Below are 13,858 nucleotides of genomic sequence, written 5' to 3' on the forward strand. Positions count from 1 at the left end.
TTGTTGAGGATCCCTTGTACGTGACATTTTATTTCTCTCTTGTGGCTTTCAGAATTCTCTTTTTACCCCTGGCATTCAACAGTTTGATTATCATTAAATTATGCTGCAGCATGAGTCTACTTCGGTTTATCATATTTGGAGTTCATTGAGTGCCTTGGGATGCTTGGGAAGTTTTTAGCCATTATTTCAATGTCTTTGTCTGGTTTGTCCCTGTTCTGATCCTCCTCATTGATGGTTTCTAGCGCTTTAATTTTCTCCTTTGCCTAGGTCATCATATCCTGATTCTCATGTGTTTTCTAGTCTTTTGTTGAAACCTGAACATTTTAATATCTTACTGTGTCATCACTGGAATATACACTCTGAGGCATCTGCTTCTTAAGCTTGTGTCCAGCTAGTGTTATGACAGAGCTTTCCTTGAATGCCAAGAGCTAACAAAAAAAAAAAAAAAAGGGAAAACAATAAAGACCTTTCCCAGTCTTTGCAGATTGACATGTGTGAATGCTCTCCTTCAGAGCTTATCCATACGTTAGGTTTAGAGAATAGCTGTAAGCCAAAGGGTGGAGACTCCCTGTTCATTTCTGTGCATGGATCTCCCCTTAGGCATGTGTGTGTGGCCCTAGGAATTATCCCATTTACTTGATATAAATGTCCCCTCTTCCCTAGGGAACAGTTTCCTTACTGTCTCAGGCACGGCACTGTATGTCCTACAGCCAGAAATCCCTTACTCCACATATCCTGACTTGACAGCTCTCCCCCAGTGTGCTATAGAAGAGCTCAATGAGCCCCCATCTACATCCAGAGCAAGTCCTGGGATGGCAAGTCCCTCAGGCCATCATCAGACAGATTGTGCTAGACATCCATGGTCCCAGTATGTTCACCAAGTCTACTCTGCTCCCTCCAGGACCAGGGATCCATGCGCTGGGAGCACAGGCCGGCTCAGTGCCAAGCCTGAGCAGTTGGGTAAAGGGCCAGCCAGGGTGGCAAGAGATCCTACTGCTTTTAAGTATCCTTTTTCTTTGTTCATCCCTGTTACTGAAGTCTTTTGTTTTCTGGATCCCTGAGGAAGATGTTTTGTCAGTTCTTGCTGGCTGTTCAAAACTTCTGTGGAGGAATGGAGCCCTGAAGTATGTCACTGCCATCTTGATTGGGGCCTAGATTAATTATCTTTTGTCTATTTCTGCAGCACCTAGTCTTTGTTCTTTGCAGGTTATTTCCTTAATTTTACTGATTACCTAGAAACAGGTCACTTTATCATTTCATAATGAAAGAAACGGTAGGTTCACCTAGAGGTTTATAAGCCATGGCGTATTTTGTGTTCTCCTTAGAAATACAGAGGCCACTAGAAGAATTCTGCAGATGAGTCTTTCTATTATGAAGTATTATATAAACGCTTACTTCTCTGGCACTACTGTCCAGAGGCACCAAATTGCCTTTTGAGAAGGTTCTATTGGTTACCTAGAATGAGGATCATTCGAAATGACCATTAACTCAGTGTTTGCAAGCATGATAAAGTGGAATGAAATGTGTATCATTTTTGGTGTCTGCAAAAGCTGAAGAGAAATCAGTGTAAATTGAGGAGCAGTGTGGTTTAAAGGTAAATGCTCTGGACTTGATACAGAAGCCCTGGGCTGTGAGACTGCTGCTCCTGCCCCTGTTGCCTTGCTATATATTGTGGTTCTCAAGAAAATACATTGCCCATAAGAGAGGCAGCAAAGTGTAGTAGTTTATGTTGACTAAAAAGGTCAGCATTTTTTCATATTTACTTAATGGCCATTTAGAAACCCCTTTTTGGAAGGTGCCTGTTTTAAGTCTTTTGTTCATTTTTCTGTTGGGTTGTCTTTTTCTTATTGATTTTATGAGTTCTTTATCTGTTCTGGGGAGGAGTTAAAATTAAGAAATCTGTTCATCAAAAGACACCCTTAGAAAAATGACAAGGCATGTCACAATGTGGGAAAAAGTACTTGCAGACATATAATCATCCTGAAAATGGAAAATAAAACCACAATGAGATAACACCAAAATAGCTAAATTAGAATACCTAAAATTAAAATGCTAAGTGTTGGCAAGGATGTGGGCAAATGAAACTTTTGTTTGCTGCTAATGCGAGGCTAAATTGGTAAAAACACTTTGGAAAATGGTTTGGAAATACCTACTGAAGGTGAAATTACACGTACCCTATAACCCAGCAGTCCCACTCCTAGATACCAACCCAACAAGTGCATGCATATGTGCATCAATAGAGATGCACAAGAATGTTCATAAGAGCATTATCAGTAATAGCCCAAATGGAATTTACCCAAATGGGCATCAGTGATAGAGTAAACACATTGTGGCAGGTTTATGCAAATGCAGTATCAAAGTGAGCAAACTACAGGTACATGCAACAATTAGAAGGAATCTCAAAAATGTTGCACTAAAGAAACCCAACAAAACTATCTCCCTTCTATCATTCTATTTACATAAAATGCAGTGATGACAGAGATAAAGATGGTGGTTGCCTTTGGGGAGGAGTCATAGTGACTGGAAAGAGGCATGAGGAACCTTCTGGGTTTCAGGTTATATTCAATTTCTATTACTGTGTAGCCGATAACCATAAATTTAGTAGCACAGACTTATTATCCCATAGTTTCTGTGGATCAGAAAGCTGTGTATGGGTTAGGCAGGTCTCCTGCTCAGGATCTCACTAGGTTGAAATCAAGGTATCAGCAGGGATTGCAGTTTTTATCTGAAGCAAAGGAAAGCTCTTCTGACGGTCCTCTTCCAAGCTCATTCAGGTTGTTGGCAGAATTTAGTTCCTTGTAGTTGTGGGACTCAGCTCCTTGTTTTGCTTCTGGCTGTGGATCAGAGGTTGCACTCAGCTCCTATAGGCCACCCCTCTGCATAGGCTAGTCACAACATGGTAGTCTGGTTTGCTCCTAAAGGCCAGCAGAGAGCGTCTCTCTGACAATTCACCTTCATGCAAAGGGCTCGCCTGTTTAGGTCAGGCCCACCTCCATCTTCCTCTAGATTTATACAAAAGTCAACTGATTAGTAACTTAATCATGGTGTGATATTCCATCATATTCACTGGTCCTGCCTACTCAAGGGGAGAGGATTATACAAGGACATGGGTCATTGGAGGTTGTCTTAGAATTCTGCCTGCCACAAAGGGTGTGTACACTTTGTGAAAATTACTCAAGCTTTACATTTAGGACTTATATACTTTCTGCATATATGTTACACTGCAATGAAAATGTTACTTAAAAATAACTCATGTTCATTGTAAAAAAATCCAAGCATTACACAAATATAGGGCATCAAATAGGAATGTATTTATAATTTCACTCTTCAGTCTTTCAGAATTACCTACTCTCAACATTTTGGACTTTATTTTTTCAGATGTTTTTCTGTGAATTACAAGCTTGGAATGCCAAGAAGCAGAACCACAGAGACAAATTTTGAAAGGAGCATCATAGCCAAAAATTTAAGAAAACTCTTCAAATAAATGTACATTTCATGAAGCGACACTGTAGTGACCCAATGGAAAGATAGAATTAGAGCTGGTAGGATCGTTATGGGGCCCTGCCTGTTGACAGCCAAGCTCTTGACCTCACTGAGCCTGTTTCCTGGGGCTGCAAGGAGTACCTGAAACAATGTGGAAGGAGTTGTATTGGCAGTAAAGTTTATTACAGATCTTTTTTTTAAATGTCACTTTTCTATTTGAGAATTACCATGCAATCATTCTGGTTTTCATATTTTCTTGATGTCCAGCGAAATGGCAAGGTGGAATAGTAGGAAAAGAGCACTGGTCTGGGAAGCATAAAAAGCCATATGATCTCAAGCAATTTATTTTCTTTCGAGGCCACAGTTTCCTTATCTATACAATAGAGATAATAGGGATAATAATAAAACCTACCTGATTGATGAATTAATATAGGCAGTTGCCTGGAATAATACCTGGCACTGCTATTGTATAAAGTGATGGGATTGGTCTTAATCTGTAACTTTCGATTCAACTCCTCTGTAAGTATTTTACAGACACAAAGAGGGTGAAGTCTTTGCTGTTAGTGTTTGACTGAACCTAAGGGTGACAGCAGATGGCAGTAGTGTGCACAGTAAACTTCCAGAACGGGCTACTGCTCTTCGGACTGAGTTGTCACCAGTGGCGTTTGTGCTCCCAAGACTGCAGGGCCAAGGAGCGCACTGCCCTCCCTCCCTCCCTCTGCCCCGTTCCACTACCTTGTCACTGCTCTGAGCTCCTGTCTCTCCCCTTTACTTCACTAGAACGTTTGACAGCTCAGAGGACTAAAGTGTAGCTATATCTAGTGCTGAGTTTTTAAACCCAGTTTAGGAATTGAATGTTAAAAATATAAACATACTTTCATCTATCTCCTAGGGAGAGGGTCACAAAAGAAGTCATGCTTCAGAACAACTCAGGAGCTACTAATCTAATAATTACAGGATTTCCCTCCCTCAATTTAATGAAATACATATTTACATTAAAACCTTTTAAAAAAAATAACTAAAAATTGTTTGAAAAATGAGACTCTATGGGTCTTTTTTTCTTATATACCATAATATTCAATATTTCATAATGTTATACATGATAAACTATATTGTATATTAATGTTACATGTGATATATTAAATGTGGCAACTTGAAACCTTCACCAAAAGGCCTCTATCTTCAAGGCCAGCAGCATAGTTTTTTCAAATCTCTGTCTGACTCTGATCACTGCTTTTGCCATCTCATCTCCCTTCTCTGACTCAGACTCTCCTGCTTCCCTCTTTGATTTATAAGGACCCCTCTGATTATATTGGGCCAACCTGAATAATCCAGGATTATATCCCCATCTCAAGATCCTTAACACAATCACATCTGCAAAGTCTTTTTTGCCATGTAAGGTAATAATTGACAGGTTCTGGGGATTCAAACATGGACAGCTGTCAGGGGCCATTATTCTGCCTACCACAAGCACTAAGAGGAAAATCTACAGGGTACAAGGGGAAAGTGAGCCTGCCATACCTAACCTTGTTTGGGGAGTCTGGGAAATTGTGGAGGGGATATGTTTAGCTGAGACATAAAGGATGAGCAGGAGTCAGCCAGGACGATGGGATGTGAATGAGGGTGAGGATTTCCAAATCAGAGGAATAGCATGTGCAAAGGTCCTGAGGTGGGAGCCAGTGTCATTTACAGAGGCTCTGGATGGGTCTGACAAAACTGACCATTGGTAGAGAAAGAAAGGATTTGCTTGAAGTTAAGCAGATAGTTTCAAAGCAAGAAAAGACTAAATGCCTGATTCCATCTAATTCGTGTTTTTGGCCGTCTCCATTGCTGCTCCCAGAGCAAGATATTTTTTTAGCTAGCTGCTTGTGGTTCATTTCTTATTTTCTGGATTATCTGTCAAAGCTATCATTTCACACAATTTGAGAGGATCATTTTCTAGAAGGGGAAGAAACCAAGCTGAGAACACAAAGCCAAAGCCAGTGACCTAATCCTTACTGTGGGTTGGTTATTACTTGATTATGTTTTCACATTGGCAGTTTCATTTGCAGCCACTCTGGCTGTGAGGAGCAGAGCAGCAGAACTGACACAGCAGGAAAAACAGCTGTTAGGAGACCAGGACGTTTAAAAAATTGTTTAAAAATGAATCATGGAGATTTTTCTCTTTGTATATCATTATTGAGCTTTAAAAATCAAGCCAGCTCTGATTGGAAATAATTATAGCTAATGTTTGCATGCAGTGTGATTCTCAATATTTTAATAAATATTTGAATGCTATTCCATGTATCCTTTTTAGCTACCTTGTATTATAACGCACACGAAAGCCAGCTGCCACGGAGACTCACTGATATTTTAAATGATACTTCTGTAACTAGATCAGTTTAGCACTAACCCCCCAGAAGGTAAAGGGTTACAAGATTATGCACTAGAGCATCTGTCCTAGATGCTAACAAAATGGAACTTCAAAGCCATTCTCCTTATTCTGTCTATTCTCCTTCGTTATTATAAAGCTGCAGGAAGAGCCTTTACTTAATCAATTTTTGTTTTGTTTTCTGCACATTTAGGATAAACAGGCAGAATAGACAGATAAATGGATAAACAAAATGTAGTCTATATATGCACGTTGGAATATTACTCAGCTCTAAAAAGGAATGAAGTCCTGATACATGCCACTACATGGAAGAACATTGAAGACAGCATGTTAAGTGAAAAAGACACAAAAGGACAGATATCGTAATGATTCCACTTATATGAAATAACAAGAATATGCAAATCCATAGAGACAGAAGGTAGACCACAGGCTATGAGGGTGGGAGGGAGAATGGGGAGTTAAAGCATCATTGGTGCAGGGCTCCTGTTTGGGGTGATGGGAAAGTCCTGGTAATGGATGATGGTGAGGGTAGCACAGCATTGTGAATGTGATTAATCCCACTGAATTGTATGCTTGGGAGTGGTTGAAATGGGAAAGTTCATGTTGTATATGTTTTCACAATTTAAAAAGGGGGGCGGGGGAGAGAGAAACTAAAAAGACAATTAAATGCAAGCCATGATCTGACTGGATCTGATGATGGAGTAGAAAATGCTCAGCAGGACATTACTGGGACATAAGAAAAATTGGAATATGGACTGTAAACTTTATATCATGTTAAATTTCCTAAACTTAATAACTGCACTTAAGTTGGTTACATAAGTGAATATACTTGCTCTTAAGAAAAGTACATGAAGGTATTAACAGTTAAAGAAGCATGAAGTATACAACCTACTCTCGAATGTTTCGAAAATAGATGAACAGACAGATAGGCAGATAGATGGATGGACAGACACAAATATATAGAAAGAATGATACAGAAAATGTGGCAAAATGTGCAAAAAGTTGGTAGATATGGATGCGTATCTGAGTGTGGGGTATGTTGGAGCTCTCAGTATGGGTTTTGTATTTTTGCAAGTACTTCAGCATAAAAAGTTTACAGAGAGACAGAAAGAGGGAGGGAGAGTGTGTGTGTGTAAAATTGCAGCTAAGAGCAAAAGCTTTGAATTCTGACAGGAATCTAAATTCCCCACTTCTCTGTTTACTTTGCTTATGGTCAGAAGCGAGCCCTTCAACTTCTATTTCTTATTTTCTTCATCTGTAAAACTGGTTGCTATCTGTTTCAAGAGGTTTGTTGTAAGGATTGAAGGAGATAATAAAATGAAGCTATTAGCACAGTGCCTGGAACAGGAAAGTTCTCAGTGCGTGTGGTACATCACTGTGATGGAATTATTTTTACAACTTCAAAACAAATGAAGGTGACATATTTACTGTTTTGAATGTTTCTATGGTAAACCTGAGTTAAGCGTCGATATGGCTACATAGAGGAGGAGACCTGGCCCAACAAAAAAGAGTAAGAGTTCCAACTAACCAACAAGCTCTGTAAGGAATAACACTGGGTTAAGTTTGTTAATGCAATTTAAGGCCTCATTAATAGAGTATCCAAAAATACAGGAGGAAATGGCCTTATTGTGTGCTGCTAAGACCTTATTCATAAGATTGTTTCTTAATTCTGAGTGTGTCTGATTTGAATGGGCCTCAATAAATTAAATTGTATTCGGGGAGTGGTGATCAGGATGGAGAAGGACCTGAAGACTGTGCCGCTTGAAGAAAAACAGAATGAACTGGAGAAAAGTTCAACCAGGAACATGATGGCTCTCTTTGAATACTGATCCCATACAACTTATCCATATAGCTCCAGAGAACTAATTTCACTTTATACCTTCCAGAGCCATCTGCAGCCTAGCCAAAAATCAAGGACACAGTGGAGAATCCTCTTCTGAGGATTCTGCTTCTTTCTTCTAAATATGCTGTTTAGTGTCTTCAGAGAGGAACACCATCATTAGCAGCATCTTCACCCTTAACAACAACAAGAATAACAAGCAAATACTGATCATCTACCATGTACCTTGAGGAAATCTCAATTAATTGACTAACTTCAAGCAGCATTGCTTAAAACAGGTACATTTATGAAAGAAAAGAAGGCATTATCTTGAGCTTTCTTTAATAGCCCTTTTAAGAGTTATACTTACTCCCATAAAACTGTATTTAGATTATTATTTATGGTGTTAATATAATGAATATATTTCATCTTAAATTTATGACACACTAGTTTTAACTGCTATTCACTTTATAGCATATTGGAGTCTCTTGTATAATTATGTGTATATACATTTATGCCTGTTTTATAATACTTGAAGAATAATTTTACAGTTTTAAGTGATTACAGAAATTTATATTAGTATCCTCTCTTTTATGACATGTGTTTGTTTACATTTAGGATTTATATGAGGCTGAGTTCCTCATCAGGATGCTACTATGTTATAATGATTTCCCTAGGGGAAAAATAATTTCTGTTTCGTAGCAGTACATTTTGTGATGTATTTCCCAGAAATGCTTGCACTCCACTTAAGAACAGAAAGTAGAAGTTGCGGGTTTCCTGTGCCCTCACTTTGCTGGGTAAAGACTGACTCATTGTGGGGCTGTATCCCCCACTCTCTACGGCAGAGAACTCCCCCAGCTGCCACAGTTTTCAGCCATCCCCCAGGCCCACCCCAATCAAGATGGCAGAGAAGCGTCAAGGCAGAGTCACCAAACAGAAGCTGTGATCAACTAGCAAAAATTGACAGAAACATCTTTCTCAAAGCTCCAGAACAGTATTAAAGATTGCAGTAACAAATGCTCTTTGTGTGGACAAAGACTAAAGGAAATCAGGAAAACGACAGAACAGAAATAGAATTTCACTAAGAGATAGAAATCATAAAAATGAACCAAACAGGGATGAAGCCCACAATAACAGTAATAAAGTAACAGTCTGGAGGAGTTCAACAGTAAATTGGAGCTGAAAGGAGAATCAGTGAATGTGAAGATATTACAATTGAAACTTTGCAGTCCCAGAAGCTGAAAGAAAAAAGATTGAAGGAATATGAACAGAGAACCTAAGAGACCTGTGAGACACCATCATGCACAGCAATATAGGAATTATATATGGTATATCTAATTACCTATGAATTATGGGATTCTCAGAAGAAGAAAGAGAGAAAGGGGTAGAAAAAGTTCAACAAATATCAACATACCAAATCCAATCAGACATCACAAGCAAGTGGGGTGGGCTTTATTCCAGAAATGCAAGGGTGGTGCAACATAAGAAAATCAATCAATGTAATACAGCACATTAATAGAATGAAAGAAAAAACATGATCAACTCAATTCACGCAGAAAAGGCATTTCACAAAACTCAATGCACTTTCTCAATACACAAAATAAAAATAGATTTAAAAAAACAGACAATAGGCATCTTTCTTCTTCCTATAAGAATTTGGATCCTAAGTCCCTAGTAGATAGGATGAGCTGCCTTTTTGGAACTCTCTCACTTGAGCCTTCCCTCAAAAATTGTAAGATTTCCCTTATCTGTTCTATATGTCTCTGTATCCTTTCAGTAAACAACCCATTTCACTTCTGATCTTGTGCTTGCTACAGTATCTTAACTTCTGCTCAACAGTCTCGTCTTCCGTGACTCCCTCTGAGCATACCCACCATGTCCCTCAGATGCAGTCAGGGCCTTCATGTTCCTGTGATCACACAAGCTGTATGTGTTTGGCTTCTCAGTCTCTCTATGGATTTCCATAAGAAATTCAATCATGCCAGGCATTCTGTGATTTTTTTTAACTTTCTGACTATTCATAAGGCCCAGTCAGGGCACAGCACCTAACAACTCCTCACCTTCCTTTGAGTCTCTGCTTCCCTCTTCCCCTCACCCTCCCTCCCAGATTCCCCCAGGAAGGAGCTTAGTTGGTACAAGTGAACCCCCAGGCTCTACAGACCCAGCTTTTATCCTAAGCAGGAATAACATTTTTCCTAAAAAGGCAAGCTTTCCCTAGGAGGGATTCTTATACCAATTATTCATAGAATTTCTTTCCCTTTTGTTACACTTATAACCATACACACAAGAGGCGTTTGATCACATATTTTCATGAATAACCAAAGAAAGTTCTGGCTTCACAGAATCGTATCATGGTGTCACACTGTAAACTGTTTTCTGAAGTGACAGTGCAGTCGGAGAACAAACAGAGGGTCTTGACCTTTCCTCAGCCTGGAGGGGTTTGTGAGAGCTAACAGGGTGAGCCAGGAGGCAGAAGACTCCTTGGGACTCACCACACATCTGGTGTATTCTGCTGCAGTCACATGTGAACTTTTCCCAGTTTTACACTCTCCAAATGGAGGAGTATATGAAGCATTTAATACTGAAATTAAACCCTTTCAATAAAAAAATTCCAATGACAAGGAAGAAAAGTCAGCCCATATGGGTGGACCAGGTACTTCTTCAGACTCCCTAGGTAAAGGGGGCCTCAGAAAGGACTCAGGGGATGGGGCTCTTGGAGCTGAAGGAATGGCCTCGTTAACAAACACACCAAATGAGTACAAGGTGCGACTTTGACTCAGCTGACCAAGCAAGAGGTTAAATAGAAACCGAACTTGAAAAATTTGCCAACAACTGAAGAGGTCATTTCTGTTACAATGGGAATTGCCACTCTTGTTTAAAGAAAAACAGTTCAGCCAACTGAGGTCAGTTTTACTAATATAACAGGAATGTTTTCTCCATGAAGAATCACACATTCAAATGAAAGCCATTCACCAATCTTCCAACCTTCTCAGAATACCCTGTCCTATAATATTCAAAAGAAATAATGACCCTCCATCCCTCAACTCATATATTATAAGTCCCTCCTTCCAGGATTCTGAGGATTCCTTGTAGGATGTGTGCATGTGTGCGTATGCATGTGTGGTGTACGTACGTGTTGAAGCTGAGGACCGGAGCCTGTGGACAGTGTTGGCTTCTGTCCTTCCCGGCGCCTCTGTGAATCCTTCCGCTGAATTCCTGCTTCCCATCTTGCCTCCTGCAGCTGAAGTTTTTGCTCCTATCACTTCACCCCTGGGGCCACCCCACCCCTCCCCCTTCATTCCCCAAAGCACAATTAACACTAGACAATTGTAAGTTTTAGGCTTTTGCTGAAGGTCTGGGATAATCCTAGAGTCTACAGCATCGCACTGACCAGAAAAGACTTCAAGCTGAATATGCGGACCTGCATTCTCAAAAAGCCCTTCGACCAAATCTCACCACGGGAGATTTACAATGTCCTTTCCTTTTAGGCCCTGGCCTTTTGCTGTGGTGCTGGGACCTCCTTTCCTTTCCACCCTGATCCTGCACCCGTTCATTCTCTTCTCGGATTCCCCAGGGTTCCTAAACCTTTCTCCTTCTGCGAGCGATGACTTTAAAACACTATGTGTAAGAAGGGGCTTAGGGATTGCAATCTGATTGGAAGCTGGGGCTAAAGGACTTCCCTCTCGAGTCTCATTTGCCTAGAGTTACACTTTTTATTTAGATTGTATGCTATTTGGGATGGGTTGGAGGGGACTGTAATGGAGGTTATTAGGTAAGAGCTAAAGCCACCTATGCTGACACAGCCATCCCCTCATTTTACCACTGCTTTACCTACAAAACAACTTAGTTCTCTATCAAAACCCCTTTTTTCCAGAATATGCCTTGTGGAGCCTACCTGTCATAAACAAAAGCCCCCTCCAGGTGTTTCCCAAACCAAAGAGCAGCCTTGTCTCTTCTGCCTTCCAGAATGTGGAAGCAGCTTCAGACGTTTTTTGTTTTTTCAAACAGCAATTGTTCCCTGACTATAAGACTTGTAGAATAAAAATTACTGGTATTCAGAGAGTGTTCAGTTTTCATTTTGTTTTTAGGATGTCAAATTTTAGCATGGGAGAAAAAAAATCCCCAAATCATAGAATTTAGTGGCCATCAGCAACAGTAACTCACCTCTCTCCTTTGTGGATCAGAAAACTGAAGCTGAAGCGTTTCCGCCATAGGCCTGAGGTCGCTAGCAAACCCCACGGTAGAGAGCTGGGACCAGAGATGCCGTAGGGCAGCCACTGCTGGTCTGAGAGTAGTAGAATGGAGACAAGATATAATTCAGGTTGTTCACCTTGCTTCCCGAGTGCAACCTGTGTGGCTCAGAATTCTTATAAACTTGACTTTGAGGCTTAAATCATATGCAAATGGTATGAGTAGATGTGTAAAATTATGTGCATATATATTAGTTTTACAGGTGAAACTTATCTACCAATAGGGAAATTTATGTTTCACTGTCAAAAGACGGAGCTTCTTTAGTGCTGTTGAGATTGCAGTTCAAATTGTTATGGAAAAATAAAGATAAAATCCCATGGAATCTTTAGACCCATCAGACGTCGGTGTTGAGTCTAAGTTTTTCCCACTGAATGCCTATGTCTTTTTCATATCATTAGGATGCTTGGTGACTTCTAATCCTTAGGACACTGATCTCTATCTGAAAAGCACATTTCTGATGCATTTAAATGTTTTTCCTGACTATAAAAATAATGTATATCCATTGTAGAAATTTTGAAAAATACAGAAAAGCATAAAGAAAAGAAAAGAAAACAAAAACTACTTGTAATTCCATCACTAGAAGTAACCACAGATTACATTTTGGCATCAGTGCATTTCCTAAGACATTTTTCTTTGCATTATATAAAATACATATTCCATGCTTTTTTCCATGATGGGATTGTATGCTATGCATTGTTTTGTAGCCTACTGTTTTTTTTTAAACCCCACAGCATAAGCATTTCCCCATGAGAGTAGATATTCTTAAGAAACTGATTTTTACGGCATCATTGTTAATTTTGAATGGTGTCTTACTGAAGAGGCATACACTGGGGCTAACCACACTTACTAATTCCGGGTACCACTCGTGACAACCATTGACAGGTCACTCAGGATCAAGTCCTAACTCCTTAACATGGTTTCATGGTCTGCTCTTGTTTACTTCTCCAGCTTCTTCTCTCCTCAGTCCTCCCTCCACACTCAAACTCTAAGTGCCAGAGACACCAGACTAAGTTCCAGGAATGGACTGGTTGATCATCCAGCCACTTGTTCAAAAAGTCTGCCCTCCTACCTTCTTGGGGCCTTTGAACCTGCTATGGCCTTTCTGGGAAGCTCCCTCTTATTTCAGCTGCCTAATCCTCTCACATCTTTCAGGTGTTAGCTTGGACTTCCCTCCCTAGGGAGCCTTCCATGAACACCCTGAATCAGGGCAGGTTGTCCCTTTCATACACTCCCATGGCCTCCCACTCCCCCCTTCATAGCATTTATCATGGTATTGAACTTCACCTGTTTTCTTGTCTGCCTCCACTTCCGTCAGAACAGGAACTCTGTCTTGTTCACAAAAATGTATTCCCAGCACTGAGAACAGTATGTGGCTCTGTGTTTATTTTCTAGTTCCTGATTAGCTTATTTATGTAATATATTTCCCCACTCTAAAGCTCCTTGGGTAGGGGCCTTGTCTGTCTTATTTGCTGCCTAGAATTCTGTTGACACCTTAAAGTGCACCAGTCCATATTTTTCTTTGGTATTTGTGGCTGTATATATGCATATATATGTGTGTATTGTTTTTTGCAGAAATGAGATGGACTGTCCACACATTTTTGTTACCTGCTTTTTTCACTCAACAATATATTGTGAATATCATTTCATTTTAGTAAGTAGTGGCCTATAAAAATTTTTTCAACCCATCTTCCATTGTAAGAACGCTCGATTATTTTAAATTGTAAACCCTTAACTATGACCTAATCATTTCGAAGAATGAGAAGTAGTTTTTCAGCAGGCAACCTTTTTTCTATTTGGTGCGCATACACTTGGAGACCAGAAGATGGCGCAAGAGAGCGCTGCCCTTTCCCTAAACCGCCCTCCTGTCCGGTCCAAGCCCACACAGATTGCGGCGGGGAGTGGCTCCGCCCTGGTTTCCTCTGCTTTTCCTCTGC

The 13,858-nt window shown here is 40.1% G+C and overlaps 1 long non-coding RNA gene across 1 annotated transcript in view; it reads right to left on the minus strand.

Annotated features, from left to right (window-relative positions):
* Window positions 1-2,963: 2,963 nt before the first annotated feature.
* Window positions 2,964-13,858, minus strand: part of LOC119509148 — a 65,813-nt gene continuing 54,918 nt past the window's right edge. The window contains exons 2-4 of the long non-coding RNA XR_005211641.1: window positions 11,838-11,958; window positions 7,734-7,870; window positions 2,964-3,002 (exon numbers count right to left, since the gene is read on the minus strand). This is a non-coding gene — a long non-coding RNA (uncharacterized LOC119509148). The remainder of the gene's footprint in view (window positions 3,003-7,733; window positions 7,871-11,837; window positions 11,959-13,858) is intronic.

This window comes from Choloepus didactylus, chromosome 14 (assembly GCF_015220235.1).
Source record: "Choloepus didactylus isolate mChoDid1 chromosome 14, mChoDid1.pri, whole genome shotgun sequence".
In the NCBI taxonomy this organism is placed as follows: domain Eukaryota; kingdom Metazoa; phylum Chordata; class Mammalia; order Pilosa; family Megalonychidae; genus Choloepus; species Choloepus didactylus.